Source organism: Myotis davidii, unplaced genomic scaffold, assembly GCF_000327345.1.
Source record: "Myotis davidii unplaced genomic scaffold, ASM32734v1 scaffold1637, whole genome shotgun sequence".
Classification (NCBI taxonomy): Eukaryota; Metazoa; Chordata; class Mammalia; order Chiroptera; family Vespertilionidae; genus Myotis; species Myotis davidii.
The window spans coordinates 1,211-21,645 of NW_006288267.1; positions in this window are offsets into that span (position 1 = coordinate 1,211).

Sequence of the window (20,435 nt, forward strand, 5' to 3'; positions counted from 1 at the left end):
AATCACAAAAAATCCTAAAAAGCAAGCTTAATCAAATGCTTGTGTTTCTTTTGTCTTGTTTCTAAGGATATAACACTTAGAATCTTCTAAGGGATTTTCCAGTTTCTTTTCTCTCACAAAGCAAAAAAAAAACCAGGCACTATCATCTATGATTTAATTTTGAGGAAGATTGGGAGAATAGTATGAGTATTTCTATTACATAGATAGTTCATTATAAAAGACACCATTTTGCTGTATTTGTTCAAATTAAATGTGTTTTCTGAAAACAGCATTTTTGTCTCCTGGTGTGAGCTTCTCAAAGTGTTTTTATTTGCATGTAACTCAGTAGCATGCATGATCATTGGCCAGCCAACGCCAGCATTTTGTTTTTCAAAGAACAATACATGCTTTGATAATCTTTATACTGACCTGTTCATCTGATGGAATATGAAAATATATGCCTGTATCTTTTTGTGAGTTTCCTGTTGCTGTTTCTGTTCTGGAGAAACTGTCCTGACTTAACTAACAACTTGGCAACCCTACGAGCTCAGAAATGCTCCCCTGAGATGATGTGCTTTAAATTAGCATTGCTGGTAAATGCTTTCAAGAACTATACAATTATAGCCAGATGAACACATCCTCATACAATTTCAGGATTAATATTAGTATCCTAACAACCTAGAAACCAAGATCATAATTACCGACTGCCACTTCCCCCCATTGTCCAGGTAACGGGCCCTCAATATATGACCAATTTGAAGGCTGGGAATCTTGGGGGAAAGCATCAGGTCCGCTGTTGGGAAATTGAATTCAAGTGTAGTCCTGCCCCCTGAACGCTCATATTCTTCTTTCCTCTTTGTGCTATTTGTTGGTCTCTATTGTGCACAGCTATCGTTTGTGCACACATTCTGTGTTAGATTTTCTACCCGATTGAGCTTGAAAGCCAAAGCTTAAGTACTAAATGTTTCCCTAAGGCCTGAATGGACTTAAAAGGACATAGGTGCAAAAAAGAAAAGAAAGGAAAATAGGGAGAGAAAACACGGCTTGTTAAGTTGTTGCAATAATCTCATGCTGAGACTAAAGACCTTCAGAGTTAAGAGAATGAAAAACACTCTTCTAAATAGATTGCTTGCTTTTGTTGAACAGGTGGCAAGGCCTGGAAATATAAGATACGGGCAACAGCAGGGCAGCCTGCTAGCTTTTCATTAAGCTTAGAGAATAGAATTGTGGAGCAGTTTCTTCCCACTCTACCAGAGACACAGACTACCTGACAACCTGGACTTTGGAGTGCTAGCTTGCTGGTGTGTTTTCTATCAGGAAATACTCTGGGGAACGAGTAGCTCTCCCTATATTTTGTAGAATTTTACCTACTCTCCCTTTATTAAAACAAAGCCTTCTCCCATGGAACATGGATCTGCGATCATCACTGTTTTGGACTTTCCTCTAGATACAACTTCAGAGAAAATGCTAGCTCTGGATTCTGCCACTTAAAATTATGCAAGGGTAATGTGCCATGACAATGGGCAAACTTTTTGGTTCAGGAACTAAATCACCACCTCAATAAATGAGCAATAAACTGAAAAACTTCTTTACAGAAAAAACAAACAAACAGAATGAAAATGAAACCTATGGAATCAGAGAAAATATTTGCAAACTATATATCTGATATGAGTTTAATTTCCAAAATATATAAGAAACTTATGCAACACAATAGCAATAAATAAATCCTCTATAATAAAAGGCTAATATGCAAATTGTCCCCTCAGGAGTTTGACCAACCGGGAGTTCAACCACCCTCTATGACGTGCGCTGACCACCAGGGGGCGACTTGGAACAAAGGAAGTCCCTGGCTGGCACCAGAAGGCCCTGATTGGCCCTGATTGCAGGCCAGGCCTGGGGATCCTCTAATCTACACTAATAAAAGAGAAACATGGTAATTGGCGTAAGACCGCTACCCTTCCCATTGGCTAATCAGCGAGATGTGCAAATTAACTGACAGCCAAGATGGCGGCTGGCAGCCAGGCAGCTTGAAACTAACATGAGGCTTGCTTGCCTCAGTGACTGAGGAAACCAACGTTCCCCGCCTGCGGCTGCAGGCCTCTGAGCCTGCCGGTTAAGAAACATTGTAAGGAATACTGCCGGACTTCAGCCCGCAGAATCGCAACATTGTAAGCAACGGCCAGAAACCTAGCTCGCCCAGAATAAAAAAAGAAAAAAAGAAAAAAAAGGAGCAGTGGGGAGCTTCAGTCACCCCCAGCCTGAAAACAGTCCTCAGCCCCTCACCCAGTCTGGCCAGGCACCCCAGTGAGGACCCCCACCCTGAAGGGGGTGTGACCAGATGCAAACAACCATCATCCCCTCACCCTGGCTGGCCAGGCACCCAAGCGGGACCCCCACCCTGATACAGGACACCCTTCAGGGCAAACCAGCCGGCCCCCACCCATGCACCAGGCTTCTATCCTATATAGTAAAAGTGTAATATGCCTCCCAGCACCGGGATCAAAGGAGCCACGAGGCCTCCAGCACTGGGATCAGTGTGACAGGGGGCCACGCCCAAACCCCCTGATCGCCCTGCGGCTCTGTGTGTGACAGAGGGCGGGGCCACAACCTCCCTATCCACCCTGCTCTGTTCCTTACAGGGGGGAGCTCCCCAACCCCCCGATCGCCCTGCTCTGTGTGTGACAGGGGGCGGTGCCCCCACTCCCCTATCAGCCCTGCTTTGTGAGTGACAGGGGGGAGCTCCCCAACACCCTGATCGACCCTGCTCTGTGCGTGGACGGTACAGAGCCCCAACCCCCCTGATGGGCCCTGCTGTGTGCGTGACAGGGGGCAGCGCCCCAACACCCTGATTGGCCCTGCTCTGTGCATGATGGTACAGAGCCCCAACCCCCCTGATTGGCCCTGCTCTGTGCGTGACAGGGGGTGGCGGCGCAACCTCCCCATTGACCCTGCCTTGAGTGTGATAGGGGGCGGTGAACCAAACCCCAAATGCGCCCTACCCTGAGCGTGACTGAGGGTGGCATCGCAACCTCCCAAGCGGCCCTGCTCTGTGCATGACAGGGGGTGGCGCCCCAACTCCCCAATAGGCCCTGCTCTGAGCCTGACCAGGGGCTGCACCTAGGGATTGGGCCTGCCCTCTGCCACCCAGGAGCAAGCCTAAGCCAGCAGGTCGTTATCTCCCTAGGGGTCCCAGACTGCTAGAGGGCACAGGCCGGGCTGAGGGACCCCCCCCTCCCCCCACCGAGTGCACAAATTTTTGTGCACCGGGCCTCTAGTTAATTAATAATAAATACAAATAATAATCCAATTAAAAAATGGGCAAAGGATTTGAATGGACACTACTGCAATGAAGATATATAAATGGCTCAAAGGTATGCAGAAAGATGTTCAACATCATTAATTATCAGGGAAATACAAATCAAAATTATAATGAGCTATAACCTGACGCCTATTAAGATGTGGCTATTTTCAAGAAATAAAAGACAACAAGTGTGGACAAATTTGAATCCTTGGGAATGTAAAATGGTGTGAGCACTATAGAAACAGTATGGAGGTTTCTCAAAAAATTAAAAACAGAACGACTGTATGATCCAGTAATCCCATGTACGAGTATATGTCCAAAAGAATTGAAATCTGAGTCTCAAAGAGATATCTGCACTCCCATGTTCATTGCAGTTCTAGTAGGACCCTTAAATCATGCACCGAATGTCCATCAACAGATGGATGGATAAATAAAATGTGGCATATGCATACAATGGTATATTATTCGGCCTTAAAAAGGATGAACATGGATGACAACATGGGTGAACCTGGAGGACATTGTGCTAAGTGAAATAAGCCTGTCATAGAATGACAAAGACTACATGATTCTCTTTATAGGAGACATCTAAAAATAGTCAAACTCATCAAAGCAGAAACTACAATATTGGTTGCCAGGAGCTAGGAGGTAGAGAAAATGAGGAGCTATTGTTTAATGGGTATAAAGTTTCAGTTTTGCAAGTTGAATAAGTTCTACATATCCACTGTATGACATGGTACCCAGAGTTAGCAATACAGTAGTGCACTTCAAAATTTGCTAAGAGGGTAGTTCTTGTGTTAAATGTCCTTTCCACAAAAACAAACACAAAGGGACACAAGGAAACTTTAGGAGGTGTTTAATATGTGTATTACCTTGATTGTGGTGATGGTATCACATATGTTCAACCTCATCACACTGTATACATTAAATCTGTGCAGTTCTTTGTATATTAGTATCTCAATAAAACTCTTGAAAATAAATGAACAATAAAACAAAATGAAAGAATAATATTGTTGAATGTGAAGAGTGGAGGGAAATTTAAATAAATACCTAAGTGTTGGCTGCTTTTATCTGTCTTCAGCACAATGTCAAAAATAGCATGAGTTGACCATAATTCATAATTTATAATTCCTAACCCTAACTTAAAGAGTTCTAGTAGACACCTTAAATCATGCAACACTGACTTTAATTTGGTGGTTATGCCCAATCAGATTAAATATTTGTGTTTTGATGTCATTTTATTCTTGATACAGCCATTTGTGACTTTGGGAGTTTAGTTCAAACTTCATGGATGAGAAAAAAAAAAGTGTGGCTCAGAGAAAATGAATGGGTTTCTTTAAACAGACATTTTAAAGGTCTGGTGGGAATGAGGACATAATTGCTCTCAAGTTTCTGGTTAGTTGTTAAATTCACATTCTTTGATATTAACTGTCTTATACAGCACTTCAGGCTGTCAGAAAAAAATAATTCAAGATAATTCAGAAGCAAAATATGAGAAATATTTTCAACTTCATACATCTCCAAAAATGAACAAATATATGCTTTAGAATACAATGATAGTTTAGGTCAGTGGTTAGCAAACTCAGTAGTCAACAGAGCCAAATATCAACAGTACTTCTTCAAAATAGACTCGCCCAGGCCGAAAACCGACTTCTGCGGGCCACGAAGTTTCAATCACACTGTACGCGCGCCCGCACATGTTATTTTGTGGAAGAGCCACCCTCAAGGGGCCTAAGAGCCACATGTGGCTCGCGAGCCGCAGTTTGCCGACCATGGGTTTAAGTCATAAAGCAGAAGATTGTGACTTTGCAGATATACCAGTGTAACTGTCCCAGATAACCCCTTCAAGGAAATCTAAGGTCCTGATTCAAGTCAAAATATTTGAAGCTGTTCCCACTTAGAGTCTGTCTCCTATTCTGTTTTTCATTTACTCTCACAAAGTTAGCATTTACCATGTGCAAAGCACAAATAGCCCTAAATCTTTTCTTGCACTAAGTACCCCAAGTAGATTATGGTGATAGTTACACAGTTCTATAAATATACTTTAAAAAATAATTGAATTGCACACTCAAAATGGGTGAATTTTATGGTATATAGATTATATCTCAATAAATGTTATCCTTTTCTGTTATGAGTGTAGGATGGAAGACTTCGGAGAGATATTGTTGCATAGTGGAAGAACATAGACCCTGGAGTAAAATAAATTTGACTTAAATCTTGTCTCAATTTGATGGGCTTAGGCAATTATTAACTTCAATGAGTCTTAGATTTCCATAGGTAAAATGAGAAGGAAATAATTACCATTCAGAAAAATTGTAAGGTAAAAGAAGTAATGTATTGATGAGTGCCTACTAGAATATAAGGTATAAAGTTTAAAAGTACTCATGTTAAGAGATGATAATGTTCTTTCTGCAGTGGAGCTATAAAAAGATGGAAACCTTAGTCTGACATTCTGTTTACTCTGTCAATACGGCTGGCCCAGGCCAATAGCAGCCTTAGTCTTCATGAGGTAGCATACCTTACCTCCTTTAACTGTTCATATCACCCAAGCCAGTAGTTCCAATATGTCTCCTTCTCTCTCACTTTTAAAGGGATGCTTACAGCATGCCCTTGCTTATTCTTCTAATTGTTGCTACATCGCTTCCTAAAGTTGACTCAGGGGTAGAAGTCTATGTAACAATATCCTTTGAGAATCTACCTTGTGCCCAGCCACTTCCAAGCATTTCCCATTGTACAGCATAGGTCTGCTGAGTTTTATTCAAATGAGCTCTGTACATTAAAGGTAGCTCTCAGTGGTAGCACTGGGTAGGACCACAATGCCCTGACAAAAATTGTTTGCATTTTCTGGGAGCATACCAGCAGTTTGGTAAAAAGGACTCCAGCTGGCAACCCTAGTTGATCTACCAACCAAAGACCAGCCAACAAATTGCCAGGCCACCAAGCTGAAGCTACACTGAGCAGAATAAGCTGTCCCTGCCAAGTCCTGCTCAAACTGAAGATTCATGTGCAAAATAAATAATTGTTTTTAGCTAAGTTTTGGGGTGTTTCATTATGTGGCAATAGATGCCTGAAACAGAACTAAATACTGATCCTTGTTTTTCTGCCTGATTAATTTCTTTTCATTCTTTTTTTAAAAATATATTTTATTGATTTTTTACAGAGAGGAAGGGAGAGAGACAGAGAGTTAGAACCAGCGATGAGAGAGAAACATCGATCAGCCGCCTCCTGCACATCTCCCACTGGAGATATGCCCGCAACCCAGGTACATGCCCTTGATCGGAATCGAACCTGGGACCTTTCAGTCCACAGGCCGATGCTCTATCCACTGAGCCAAACCGGTTTCGGCTTCTTTTCATTCTTAAAGGTACAACTCAAATGTTATCTCAATTCAGAGTATAAAGTCTTCCCCAATCTACTAAGATAAAATCAACTATTTTTTTTCTGTGCTTCTCCAGACCTTAGTACATACACTATTGTAGTAATTAATATCCACCTCCGAAAAGCATCACAAATCCCTTGTGACCAAAATGTGTAGTAACCCTTGTATCCTGGTCACTAAAACAATTGAGTTACTTGAACATTCAATGTGGTAATTTCTATACTGTGCTAATCTTTAATTTAATTTTAGTTCAACAAACATTTATTGAGCACTGTGTGCCACGCAGTATCCATCTATATATCTAAAACCCTAATATGCAAATAGACCAAAAGCCAGAACAACCAAACAACCAGTTGCTATGATGTGCAATGACCACCAGAGGGTGCATGCAGAACATGACAGCATCAGCAGCAGGCGGCAGAGCATGGAACATAGGCAGCGTCAGCCAGGGTGGGATGGTGGAGCAGGTTAACGGGGGCATCAGACCAAGGTGTGGCGCCAGTCGCTATCATCGGGGCGAGCCTCTGGTGGTTACTGAAATTCTTTGCTCCCACAGGACACAGTCCCACCTGGTGCTCGCACCTGCTGCCAGCACCTGGCACAGGCCCCGATTGCTTGGCGCCGTCAGCAGGTACAATTGGTGACTGCTGGCCCCCATTGCCCCTTAGGGCTTCTCTACCTCCCCCTGCTCCTGAGGGGCAATCAGGTCAGCAGCTGTTGCTCGCACCTGCTGATGGTGCCGGCCCCACTTGCACCCGCTGCTGGCGCCGGCCCCAACTGCTCCACACCGTCAGAGGTGCAAGTGGGGCTGGTGCCATCAGCATGTGGGAGCAGCAGTGGCAGGAGTGGGGCTGCCAGCAGACAGGGGACTGGGGGCTGCAACAAAATGGGCCGAGCAGGGGTGTGGAGGATGGGCCAAGCCCCACCCCATCCTTGCAGCCCACAGTTCCTTTCAAGGTGCATGAATTCGTACACTGGGCACCTAGTATATTTATAAAAGCCTAAGCAACCAAAAGACCAAATGACTGGTCGACCGGTTGCTATGATGTGCACTGACCACCATGGGGCAGGCGCTCAATGCAGGAGCTGCCACCTGGTGAGCTGACCAACAGTTGCCAGATGGAGGTCTCACAGCTGGCCTGGCCACTGCAGCCCAGAGACTGCAGCAGAGCGGCAGCAAGCCTGCAGAGCAGCAATAGCAGCAGGCGTCGCGGGGCCAGGATGAGCAGGAATTGCAGGCAAGAGTGGCAGGTGGCATTGGACTATCAGTTTCGCCCAATCCCCGCAGGCCATGCTGAGGGACCCCACTGGTGCACGAATCCATGCACCGGACCTCTAGTATTATATGATAGGTTTGCATTGTGAATAAGCTGTAGTTTCTTGCTTTCAATAAGCAGATGTGTCGCTTAGTTATCCCTAATCACCTTCTCTAGGCTACATGGCACAGATTTCTGGGATGTCAATCAAGTGCATGCTTAAGGGCTCAAATAGATTCATAGATTTTATTAGAGGAAAATACTGGTCCTTTTTGCTGGCCCCCCTGTTTTCCAAGAAGAGCAGATGGTGACTGGCCAAATATTTTGGCAAAAAGCAAAAGCAACAAAACTTCTATTGGACTCTCAAAAGTTTCACAAGAACATCAAGAGTCTGCTTCCTAAATATCTAATATCTAAAGTCTTAAATCAGCAACATGTAATATTCAAGACCTAAGGCTCATATCTCAGAAATAAGCCATAAATAGCCTATGATCCAAAATGTGCCAAAGGCTCTTTTCATCTGATATTTGAAAAAGACAGTGTAATGGACATGTTAAGCTTTTGTTGTTTCAATTCTCTATGCTCTGAGGTAAATGTGTGGTCCTAAAAGTACTGTCTCAAATATAAAAGATATAGCATACATCAATTAAGATTCAATATTATGTCCTCATGTTTATAAAAGGAAGGGGAAAATATAGCCATTTGAATAAGTTGCACTTTTATAATAACCAGTATGCATCATTTTATATAAGTATACTGTTAGCTCCTTGAGTAAGGGACTTTGTCTTATGTTTCTATAAACTTTAATAGCTAGCACAATGCCTGATCATGTCGTAGGTGCTCAATAAATAAAAAAATAATTAATTAATTTGGACTAGTAAATTTATAAGGAGCAATAACTTTACCTTCAATTCAATGTCCATAAAAATGCGGTCCCTGCTTAGAAAATTGTCTTTCCGCTTAACTGACAAATAGCACTAGCTATTCCAACAGTTCTCACTTTTTGTCTTAGCCGTCAGAAAACTCTACGCTACATTTTGTGCTCCACCATAACTTTTACTGAAATTTCAAAAGCACAGAAGTAGGAGAAAAATTACAGTGCATTCTTATTTATTCATCAACGCACACATAGGCAAACACTGTTAGCCTGACTCCTATTGCCAAATGTACTTGAATGCAATAAAATTAAATTTCACCTAAAATAATTTATACTTCCGAGTGACATTCTTTTCCCCCTTTCCCATAATTTCAGGCCCATGAGATTTTTATCAAATGTATATTCCAACTTAGTCTGGCCTTAGAAATATAGTTTAGAACAAAACTAAGAAATCTAAAAAGCCAATGTACTAATACTTATAGGAAGAAAGTGTTGATTCAAAATGTACAAATCTCTTTTGAGGACCAGATGGACTATATGAACGAAGTTGTGTATTTGTATGGCTCACCTGTGTTCCACGTCATAGGGACATGGGATGGGTTCTAACAGAGTGGGTTCCCTAACACAATTTAAAAGCTTGACAACAGTAGTTTCTTGTAGAGTACGAGCATGCTTTTTTTCCAAGGAGAAATAACAGTTATAACATTAATAAGCTCATGGTGTCCAAAGGCAGACAGATGGGAGCGCTGGTCTTCATGTTAGTCTCACAAAGGCATAAGGCTCAAAATAATTCTGATGTTAGCAGCTGTATATAATTCAGTGCTTGCGGTGGCTCACAGATAAGGAATGATAATCTCCTCTCCCTTATAAAAGGGGTAAATATGAGTTTGTTTGCACAGACTAAGGTTACAGAGAAAGCCTGAAGAATAGAGGGCTCATAAGCTTATTTGGTTACAGATATGATCTTTAATTTTCCCTAGCCAGAGAAGCTGAAAATAAACATTTCATAACTTTTAATGTGTGGTTAGCAAATATAGCTGGCCCATGGTCATGTCCCTGCAGCTGGAGTCCTGGACAGAGCCAGCTTAGCTGGATGCCTGGGTGCCCTGGCTGCCTGCTTAGAGCCTTCCCTATAGTTTCAAAAGAACAGGGACCTTTTTATCCGCTTAGCGCAGTTGCTATAAACACTTGCTGTGTGTTAAATGACTTCTCAGGTCCATCCAATCCGATTTGCACATCATTAGTCTGTGCAGAATGAAATGGATGCCTTTGGATATTTAACTTTGTTAAATACTGAGATCTTTGTAAGGGAAAAGCCCTTCATATAAAATATTACATCAGGGTTGGCTAACATTCCTGTTTCATGAATCACTGCTACCTTCAAGTTGTCCTTGAAATTTCAAACTCACTCTAGACACTTCCAGACATGTACAGTACGTCTTTTTTGTTTTGTTTATTTATGTTTTGACTCAGATGCCAACTGTGCCATGAAAGAATGTGTAAAATTTAGCATCGGAGCAAATGCCCTTCGTGTACATCAAAAATGGAAAAGAAAAGCAGCATTACACACCCGGGAGGAAAATGCTAGTCTAAATGCCAGAAAAATGCATCATAGGTCCACGCTTTACCCTGACTTACCATAGTTATTCAGTGACCATCACTCATCTTTTCTACTTCTCCCTGGTAATGGACATGTTCATGCTAAAAGCCTCTATTTTCATGTGCATTCAAACTATACTACAAAGCCATTGTAATCAAAACAGCCTGCTACTGAACAACAGGCATATAGATCAATAGAACAGAACACAGACAGAGGCTCCACGACATATGGTCAATTAATACTTGACAAAAGAGGCAAGAGCATACAATGGTGTAAAGGCAGTCTCTCCAACAAACTGTGTGGGAAATCGGATAGGTACATGTGAAAAAATGAAACTACACTACCAACTCACACCATACACAAGAATAAACTCAAAATGGATAAAAGACTTAAATGTAAGTTGCAAAGCCATAAAAATCCTAGAAGGAAACATGGGCAGTAAAATCTCAAACATCTCACGTAGTAGAATTTCAACAGATAACATCACCTAGGGCAAGGGAAACAAAGAAAACAAAAATGGGACTATATCAAACTAAAAGCTTCTGCACAGCAAAAGAAACCAGCATCAAAATGAAAAGGAAACCCACTGTATGGGAGAACATATTTGCCAATGATATATCTAAGGGGTTAATTGCCAATGTAATAAAGAACTCATACAACTCAACACCAGGAAGACAAACAATCCAATTAAAAAATGGTCAAAGGACCTAAATAGACACTTCTCTAAAGAGGACATACAGATGGTCAATAGACATATGATAAAAATGCTCAATGCACTAATCATCATAGAGAGGCAAATTAAAACTGCAATGAGGTATCACCGCACACATGTCAGAATGGCTACCATTAATGAACCAAAAAACAAGTGCGGGCAACTATGTGGAGAAAAGAGAACCCTAGTACACTACTGGTGAGAATGTGAAAACAGATGGAGTTTTCTCAAAAAATTAGAAATGGAAGTGCCTAGCCCAGCGATTCCCACTTCTGGGAATATATCCTAAGAATCCTGAAGCATCAATCAGAAAGGATATTTGCACCACTGTGTTCATAGCAGAGTTACTTACAATAGCTAAGATCTGGAGACAGTCCAAGTACCCACCAGTAGATGAGTGGATAAAAAAGATGTACATTTACACATGAAATACTATGCTACATGGGTGTATAAAAGAAGGATCCATTACCCTTTGCAACCGCATGAATAGACCTGAAGAGTAGTATGCTAAGCGAAATAAGCCAGTCAGAGAAAGACAAGTATCGTATGATCTCACTTATATGCGGAATCTAATGATCAAAATAAACTGACAAATAAAACGGGCCCAGAAGCATTGATGCATGAAACAGACTGATAGATCTGGAGGAGGGGAAGGTGAGGGGACTGGAAGAGATTAGCAGATAACTTCTATGCATACATGCATAGCTCATGGACACAGACAATAGTGTGGTGAAGGTGTGGGGTGGGATGGGAACTGGGTGAAGGAGGGCGAGTGGGAGGATAAGTGGGGGGTATCTATCAACAATAAACAATAAATTTAAAAAACAAATAAATAAGCAAAAAGTTACATGTACTTGTAAAATTTGCTTTTTGAATTTTGACAGTGTTGATGTAATAACTGCTTATGATTATCAATAGGACAATCACTTTCAAAAACTAGATTTTAGTTAGGCCAACCCACCATTGATGCTTTAGAGGCGGTGCTGTGATCTCACGTTGAGGTGGCCAGGATGTGTCCTGGGCTTTTCTGTGGTGATGCTTCCTTCGCCTGCTGCTCTGGGGCTTGCCTTTCACAAGGTGTCACTGAGGTAATGAATTGCTCCTGCAACAGCTACACAATGGGACGGAAGCTTGACGGAACAAGCAGCATCACTATCATTTCTTGGGAATACCCTCACATCACTTTCCTCATGAAGTTTCCTTGCTGCTATAAGATGACAGCCACGGAGCCAAACACGTCTCACCAAATCTGTTTCCTATCACTTTGCCTGGGGCTTCTGGTAACAGATTCCACCTGAGAAATTTCAGAGGCTGCGGTTGCTTTCAAAAGATGACCTATTTTGCAACAGTAACAATTTCACAGCCTGTGGGTTTTAACTTTTATATGGGACTGAGTTTTTGATATGATTAAAGAAAAGGGAGGTACTTTGATATTTATTGGATGTATTTCATGGTAAGAGTTTAAGGTACCTTTGTGTCTCATTTGAACTCCAAAATAGCCCTGAAATCAGAGGGTATCCTCATCCTTGCTTTTCGAAAACAGAAACTGAATCTCCCAGGGGCCTTGTTAGTTGCTTTCTTTTTTCAAAATATTTTTTTAAAATTACTGAAACTGTGACAATAAGGGTAACCGTCATTCTATTGAAAATTACCAATACTGTGACTATTTTTAATCCAAAACATTGCTGAGAAGCAAGAAGTGGGACATATTCCCGAATGATAGAAAGTTGATGGGATTCTGTCTCAGAAAATCGAAACCAAGGACAGCACAATTAAAAACACATTGAGGTGAAAACGGCTGCAGAAGGCGGAGTGAGGGAAAAGTCTCTGGAGCCAGAACCACTAGGTGCGGGAGGTCACACTGGGCCCAGGGGAAGCAGCAGGTGAGGCTCCGGAGAACTGCAGAGGGCAGTGGCATTGGCGCCCAAGTAAAAGCCAGGATTGTGAGCACTGAGACGAAGGAGGCGGGGCATTGCTCCAAGTAGCCCCAACCCCCAAGGGAGCTCATGGCAAAACCAACAGCATGTTTCCCACCTTCCCCACGGTCTGGAAGTGGCCTAAATAGTAGCATTGTGCATAGACAGGTGAGTGGGAAATTTTAAATATAAGAATGACTGCATAACTAAGGGTCACTAAGCTCAACTCTGAAGAGACAATAATCTTCATAAAATAATGATAAATTCAATATGACTGCAGCCAATCTCATAGGACTTTCATGAAACTAGACAAAGCGATTGAGGAGGGGCAATTGGGATAACAAATTATACTATACTATAAATTTATACTATACTATACTATAAATTTATGAAAATGCATGCTGTACGTTGGCATAGGAATAGACAAGGAGATCCATGGAAGAAACTGGAGAGTCCAGAAAAAAGAGATGTGTGTGTGTGTGTGTGTGTGTGTGTGTGTGTACTAATATGTGAGAAAAAAAGGAAAATTTAAATTAGCATAGAAAGTTTGGATTATTTTAAAAGTGTAATTAGCCCTTTAAATTAAGATTAGCCCTAGCCAATTTGTCTCAGTGAACAGATCATCAGCCTGTGGACTCAAGGGTCTTCGTTCGATTCCGGTCAAGGACACATGCTCCAGTTGCAGGCTCAACCCCCAGTGGGGAGCGTGCAGTAGGCAGCCGATCAATGTTTTCTCATCATTGATGTTTCTATCACTCTCTCCCTTACTCTCTGAAATCAATAAAAATATATATATATTTAAAAATAAATTAATTTAGATTAAATTGGCAGTTTACTGAACACCATACACAAAATGAATTATAGAATGACTAAGAAGGTAATGTAAATAACAAAATTATTGAAATATTGCAAAATAAAATGTCTTCTTAATCTTGAAAAATGAGGAAGGGCCTCCCACAAACTAAAACGATAACCCTTCAACTATATAAAATCTTACAACTTTGGCAAAGATTATCATCAACATCTATAATAATAATAAAAAATTCAGAAAAAAATATTTGCAAGATGTTAGTAATGCAGGTAGTATTACAGGTTAGTGATATAGGTAGTAATTACCATTGTATATAAATATCTTCCATGTTATTAACAAAATATAAAATTGTTTTATAAGCAATTGGGTAAAAAAATATAAGGAAGAAATTCACTGAAAGAAAAACTGTATAATAGTATATATATGTTTAGCATATATATGAAATCATGCTAAACATTAATAGTACTCAGTGCAACTGAAATGAAAACAATATTACTATATAATTTTTACTCTTCAGATTAAATAAACTTTTTAAAAATTTGATAATATCCATCTTGGGGAAGGTATGGAGAAACAGGTACTTTCATACTCATTGGTGAAAGTTTGAGGTCATAAACAAATTTTAGAGGGTACTTTTGTGAACACATATTAAACTTAACATTTCTGTATACCACATGCATGACTTTTACTTCTATATATCTAGTATATAGAAATGTATATTTTCTCAGAGATTCATGAATATAAAAGTTCATTGCTAAATATTTTGAAGCAAATAAATCAAATTAATCTATTTTCTACCAGAGAATAACTAAATAAATCATGGCATGTCAGTTCTATGAAATATATTGCACTTAGTAAATAATGATTTATATCTATATAGACTAACACTGAAGAATTACCAAGATAAATCCTTAAAACACTAATCCATTTCAGAATAATGTGTGCAGTAAGATCTACTTTATATTTTTCAAATTCATATATGTGAGTGTGTAAGAAAAAGTTGTAAAAAAAGAAAAAAGAGTCTGTGTGTAAATGCAAGAGATAGTGGATTGTTTTGAAATAAGTTTGTGCTGGTAGAGAAGTGGCAGAATTTAAGAAGGGAAATACCTTTAATATGGTATATAGCAAATTTTTAAGTATCATCTCTCTGTGTGCAACTACAAGCTAAGGTAAACTTTCTCCTACAAACCTAAAGTAAGGAATACCAGCTAATAAAAGTATCTAATTGTATAGGCTTCATTATCAAAACATGTTTCCTCTCCATCCCTCATGGAAATTTCAAAAAATAAAATAAATTACAATCTTTTTATTATTTCATTTAAAACATAACATTTGTAGTAATTCAATTATGTGGAATCACTATTTCTACTTTCAAAACCAAGAAAGCAAAATATTAAAGTAAAAAGTAAAACATTGGTTTGGAGAGGAAATAAGAGATTCTAAAAGTATAGCCATAGAATTGTCTTTTTCAAGTTTTTACCACTGCTTTTTACTAGACCTTAAATCATTTTAGCACTCTCCCATGGATAAAATTCTAATTTCACTTCATTTACTTGGATATTTGAGACCAAATGAATTTGAAGTATGAATAACAAAAGTAATTACTCTAAACTTTCTATTTTGGCTAGGAAAACCATATTTGGCAAGATTTCCCAATATAATTTAGTTGGTACTTGGCAAGATTTCCCACTATAATCTATGATATAGCTAACTGATGCCTTTGGTATTTTTCTGTAGACAATTTATTCCCAGTGTTATAAAATGACGATGAGGTAGATTACAGTTTTCTTTACAAATTAAAGATGGAGTTATCTCTTTAAATTTTAAGTCTTCAGAATGAAAAATAATTGAAGATAAATTCTTGTATGATTTTGTATCAGTCCTCAATTTTAAATAATAACTGGAAACAAATCAACAGAGAACATCATTCACTTCCATTACAAAATCTCTTCAACATTTTTATTCTTTAGTTCTAATCAGAAGTGAGAAAATACACTTTCATTTGTGTGCATTAGCTTTAAGAATCTTCACAATACTGACAGAATGCCTGGAACTGGAAGATAGGTGGGAACTTAAGTAGAATTTGTCAACGTGTTTCTCTTGCATTTTGGTTTTTGAGCCCCTGGTAAAGGATAAAATTCATTTCAACACCATTCATTGAAGGTTGGAACGTGGAAGCTACCATGAATGGACAGAGGCAAGAACAGGCTTGTGTGTAGAAGGCATAAGTGAGAGGGTTCTGCATGTACTAGTAAATGAAAGCTATGGACCAGGAGTTTGGAGTAAGGCTAATTGATATTTGAAAAGATATGGACAAAGCTCACTACATTCAGACTACATAATTCAGAGTTATGAATCTGGGTTGTTTGTCTGTCTGTCTGAATCCTCTCCCAAGGATATTTTTTCCCATTGATTTTTAGAGAGAGTGGAAGGGAGGGAGGCGAGAGAGAGAGAGAGACAGAGAAAGAGAAAGAGAAACATCTACATTCGAAAGACACATTGACTAGGGCCAGGGATCCAAACTGCAACCAAGGTATTTGCCCTTGATCAGGAATTGGGCCTGCAACCTTTCGGTCCTCAAACCTATGCTCTAACTACTGAGCCAACCCAGCCAGGGCTGGGTCTGAAGTTTTAATGGTTATTTTGTAAGATTATGTTCTAAATGTTCTGAAAGACACTGAATTACACATATTGTCTTTCTTTATAGGTCTGTCTCCCCTACTAGACTGAGTTCCATGAGGAGGGGATACGTTTTAGAATTTTCTGAATACTCAAGACCTAATACAGTGATTACTGGAGTGACTGCTAAATTTGAGTAAATTGATGTATTAATGCATCAATTAATCAATTAGAAAGTGATTCAATATACCCCTTCTAAATTCTGAACAAATATTCTAACTTTATATAATTTGGTAGATAAACCAATATTTATTAAGGTATTAAGAGCCTAGCATTTATTTGGTCTTATGTTTAACTACATGTTGGAGAATATTTTTAAAGTGTGACCATATTCTCAAGAAGCTACAATCTAGCCAAGTGAGGGTAACACTCTGAAACAACAACAAACATAAGCAGCCAGCATGTGACTAAGAGTGTGTAAAGATCCAGAATCGGGGAGGTACAGGGCACAGCAGCCTAAGAGCCTAGCATAGACAGCCAACCCGCAGATGTGTGAGCTACATAAAGGATATTGTCGTACACCACTGAGATTTTGTGATACTTAGCAATGGTTAATCTGAGCACTTTCAATATCCAATCTATCATAAAAATCTGAACTTTACTTCTAAAACTCCCTTACACTCCCACTCTAAGCCACCTTCATCTCACACCTGAACTACTGCCACCACCTTGCAGTTGGTCGCCCCACATCTGCATTCCTCTGTTTCCTTTCACACTGCATCCAGAATGACCTTTCCAAATGAGAATCCTATATAATAAAAGCCTAATATGCAAATCAACTGAACAGCGGAACGACCAGTGGAATGACCCATCACTATGGTGTGCACTGACCACCAGGGGGCAGATGCTCAACGTAGGAGCTGCCCCTGGCCCACAGGCCCCAGGCCAGCCAAGGCAAGTGACAGCAGGGCCCCATCCCCTAACCACCCCAAAGAGGGAGGTGACCAGAGGCGGCAGTGAGGGGCAGGGCTGGTGAGCGGGGGGCATCAGGCCAGCCAAGGCAGGTGCCAGGGGGTCCCCACCCCCGATTGCCCCGCCAGTTGCCCCACAGATCAGCCCTGATCACCGGCCAGGCCTAGGGACCCTACCCGTGGCATGAATTTCATGCACCAGGCCTCTAGTATAAATATAATTCTGTTTAAAATCTTTCAATAGCTTCCCATTGAATTTAGGATAAAGCCTCAAACTTTTTATATGGGCTATTGAGCCCTACATGATGGGTCACTTGCCTTGTGTCCAGTCTCATCACAAGATCTGCTTTTCACTCATCACTCCCTAGTCACACTGGCTTTGTTTTTTTTTTCAGTTTTAAGAATACATGATGTGTCTTTCTTTTTCAAGACCTTTGCAGACTTCACATGTAATGCTCGTCTCTGAACCTCACTTTTCTTACCCTGATTAACTCCTATTTGTCTCTCAAATTTAACTAAAATGTCTTAGAAACCTTCTCTGTGCTCCCATAGCATCCTGTATTTTTCCTTTTTGTCACTTATTACAATTAGTCATTATGTATTTATTCGTGTAATTTTCATTAATTAATATCAGTCTTTTCCAAACAGGAAAGTCAGGCATCATGTGTCTCTTGTTGACTACTATATATTCAGTGCCCCTAGTACATTCTGGACTATTGTAGGTGCTCAATAAATATTGGTTTAATTAATTATGCATTCTAATGGGCTTGTTCAAGTTCTTTTCCATACCATAGAGTAAAACCAAACTATCGGAAACTTAAAAAATAAAAAACTGACTCCTGTCCTTGTTGCTTTGAAATTGGAACAAATATCTTTATAATGGAAGATGTATAGTTACATTATTTAGAAACTACAGCACTTTTCTGCCTTCTTTCTACTTACTGTCCAAAAGAGAGTACTTGACAAATAATATGTTTCTCTGTGAAGAATCTAGATTAATAATATTTCAAATTTTAATCCACAACAGACTGGGGCGGGGGCAGATAAATATATAAAGAGACAGATGGATAGAGTGATAGATCAATAGATTGCTCTATTGATAGAGACCAACAGACAGCTAGATACAGAGTACATTCAGCTTGGCTGGTTCATATATCTGTGAGTCCACTGGAAGTCAGCTGATCTGGGTTGGACATGCAAGTTCACTTAAGGCTTGCACTGGTGTATTGTCACTTCTTCCTATTCTATTGGCCAAAGCAAGTCACACAGGGAAACTTAAAGTCAAGTGCCAGAGAAACATACACTGCCTCTTTAATGGGAAAGCCATATTCACATAAAAAGGACATATATACAGGAAGGGCTTGTCCCAAAGTTTTGAACAAATATGCAATGTACCAACAAGAGACAGGAAATAGAAATATCAAAGCAGAGTATATATATATATATACAACCAATTAGATACAGAAGTAGTAAAGCTTGGATGAATGTTTTTCATCACATTTGTAAAGAATTTGTTCCCTATATCATTGTATTTTCTGCTGATCTGCAAATATCATGCATGGCATTTTGTGTTGACTATCTTACTTGTTTACACTTATGTATAAGGAAATTTATACTGAGCACTCTTACTTTAGTGTTTAGCTACAAATAGGATAGCGTTTTTGTAGATTTGAGTTTTAAATCATATAAATAAAACCAACTCCAAATATTACTATTCCTTAACTTCATGTCATTATAGTTTACCCTAAATTATATATTATATATAACTAATATATATAAATGTTAATCATCTTCTTGGGAATCAAGTTTTTGTTCCCATGATAATGAGACTCATAGTCTTGATAGTGGGATGGGTTGTATAAGGTGGGAAAGGTTAAGAGCCACTGAACTCAGTGCCCTCACAGAGTCCTGCAAAACTCTTTAGTTTTCTATTTAATTAGGTTCCTAGATCACAATTATCCAACTATTTTACTACTTACAAAACAATATAACATTGGCCAACTACACTATATCTGTATGTCTGGGATGTGTAAAAGTAGTCTTTCTTAACTGTTTTCAGTTTTAATAACCACATTTATAAATTTATTATATTTCCAGCACAAGTTATTAATATGCTTACTATAAAATAAGGAACTCTGAGCAACCTGCACTAAATCACTTGCCGTAGGAGTCATACTAGATTGAGTCACCCAAGTTTATCAATTGGACAATACATGGTATATTTAAATGATAACTAGAGGCAAGGCTGAAGGAAGCAAATGCATAGGTTATTTAAGGATTTTGACCGGTGAGAATGTCAATTAAAGTTTAGAGGAAACTAAATGGCTATAATTAATACCTGTACACAGCTTCTGGCCTTCAGGCTCACCTTGCCCAATGATGCATAATAATTAGGAAACATTTTATTACCAGTGGACATCAAAGGATTAAATGTGTGTGAAAGAGCTTTGCAAACTATAACGTTATGAAACAGGATAGCTGTTATTTCCATTAGTATCAAGTGATGCACCAAGTGGACAGGCCATTTGAAACCTCACCAATAAGTATTTAGTGATTGATAAACTTTGAATACTGCGTACACCATAACTAAGGGGATGTGTAAATTATTCTTTTCACTAATCATAAAAGCAGAAGTCAAATTTAAGATTTTACTGAGTTATTTTTTTAATTTAGAAACATATTAATATTAATTGTGATATCAATGTCACTGATTTACTTTTAGATATAAATTCTTCATATAATCAATATTAATAAATGCTATACCTCCTTATAATTTTACATAGGTTCAAGGGGGAGGAAAAGTTCAAATAAGTCCCATATATAAATCATGTTTATTCTCATTTACATACTTAAAAGCAAATGAAACAATTAATGATCAGAACTTTAAATATTGCCTGCAACCAGACAAATGTGGGAGCCACAGATTTGAATGAATGGTCTATCAGATTCCTTAGTCCAATATGCCTCCTCAACATAAAGTAGGAATTTAGAGATTTTACATATATGTGTATATATAT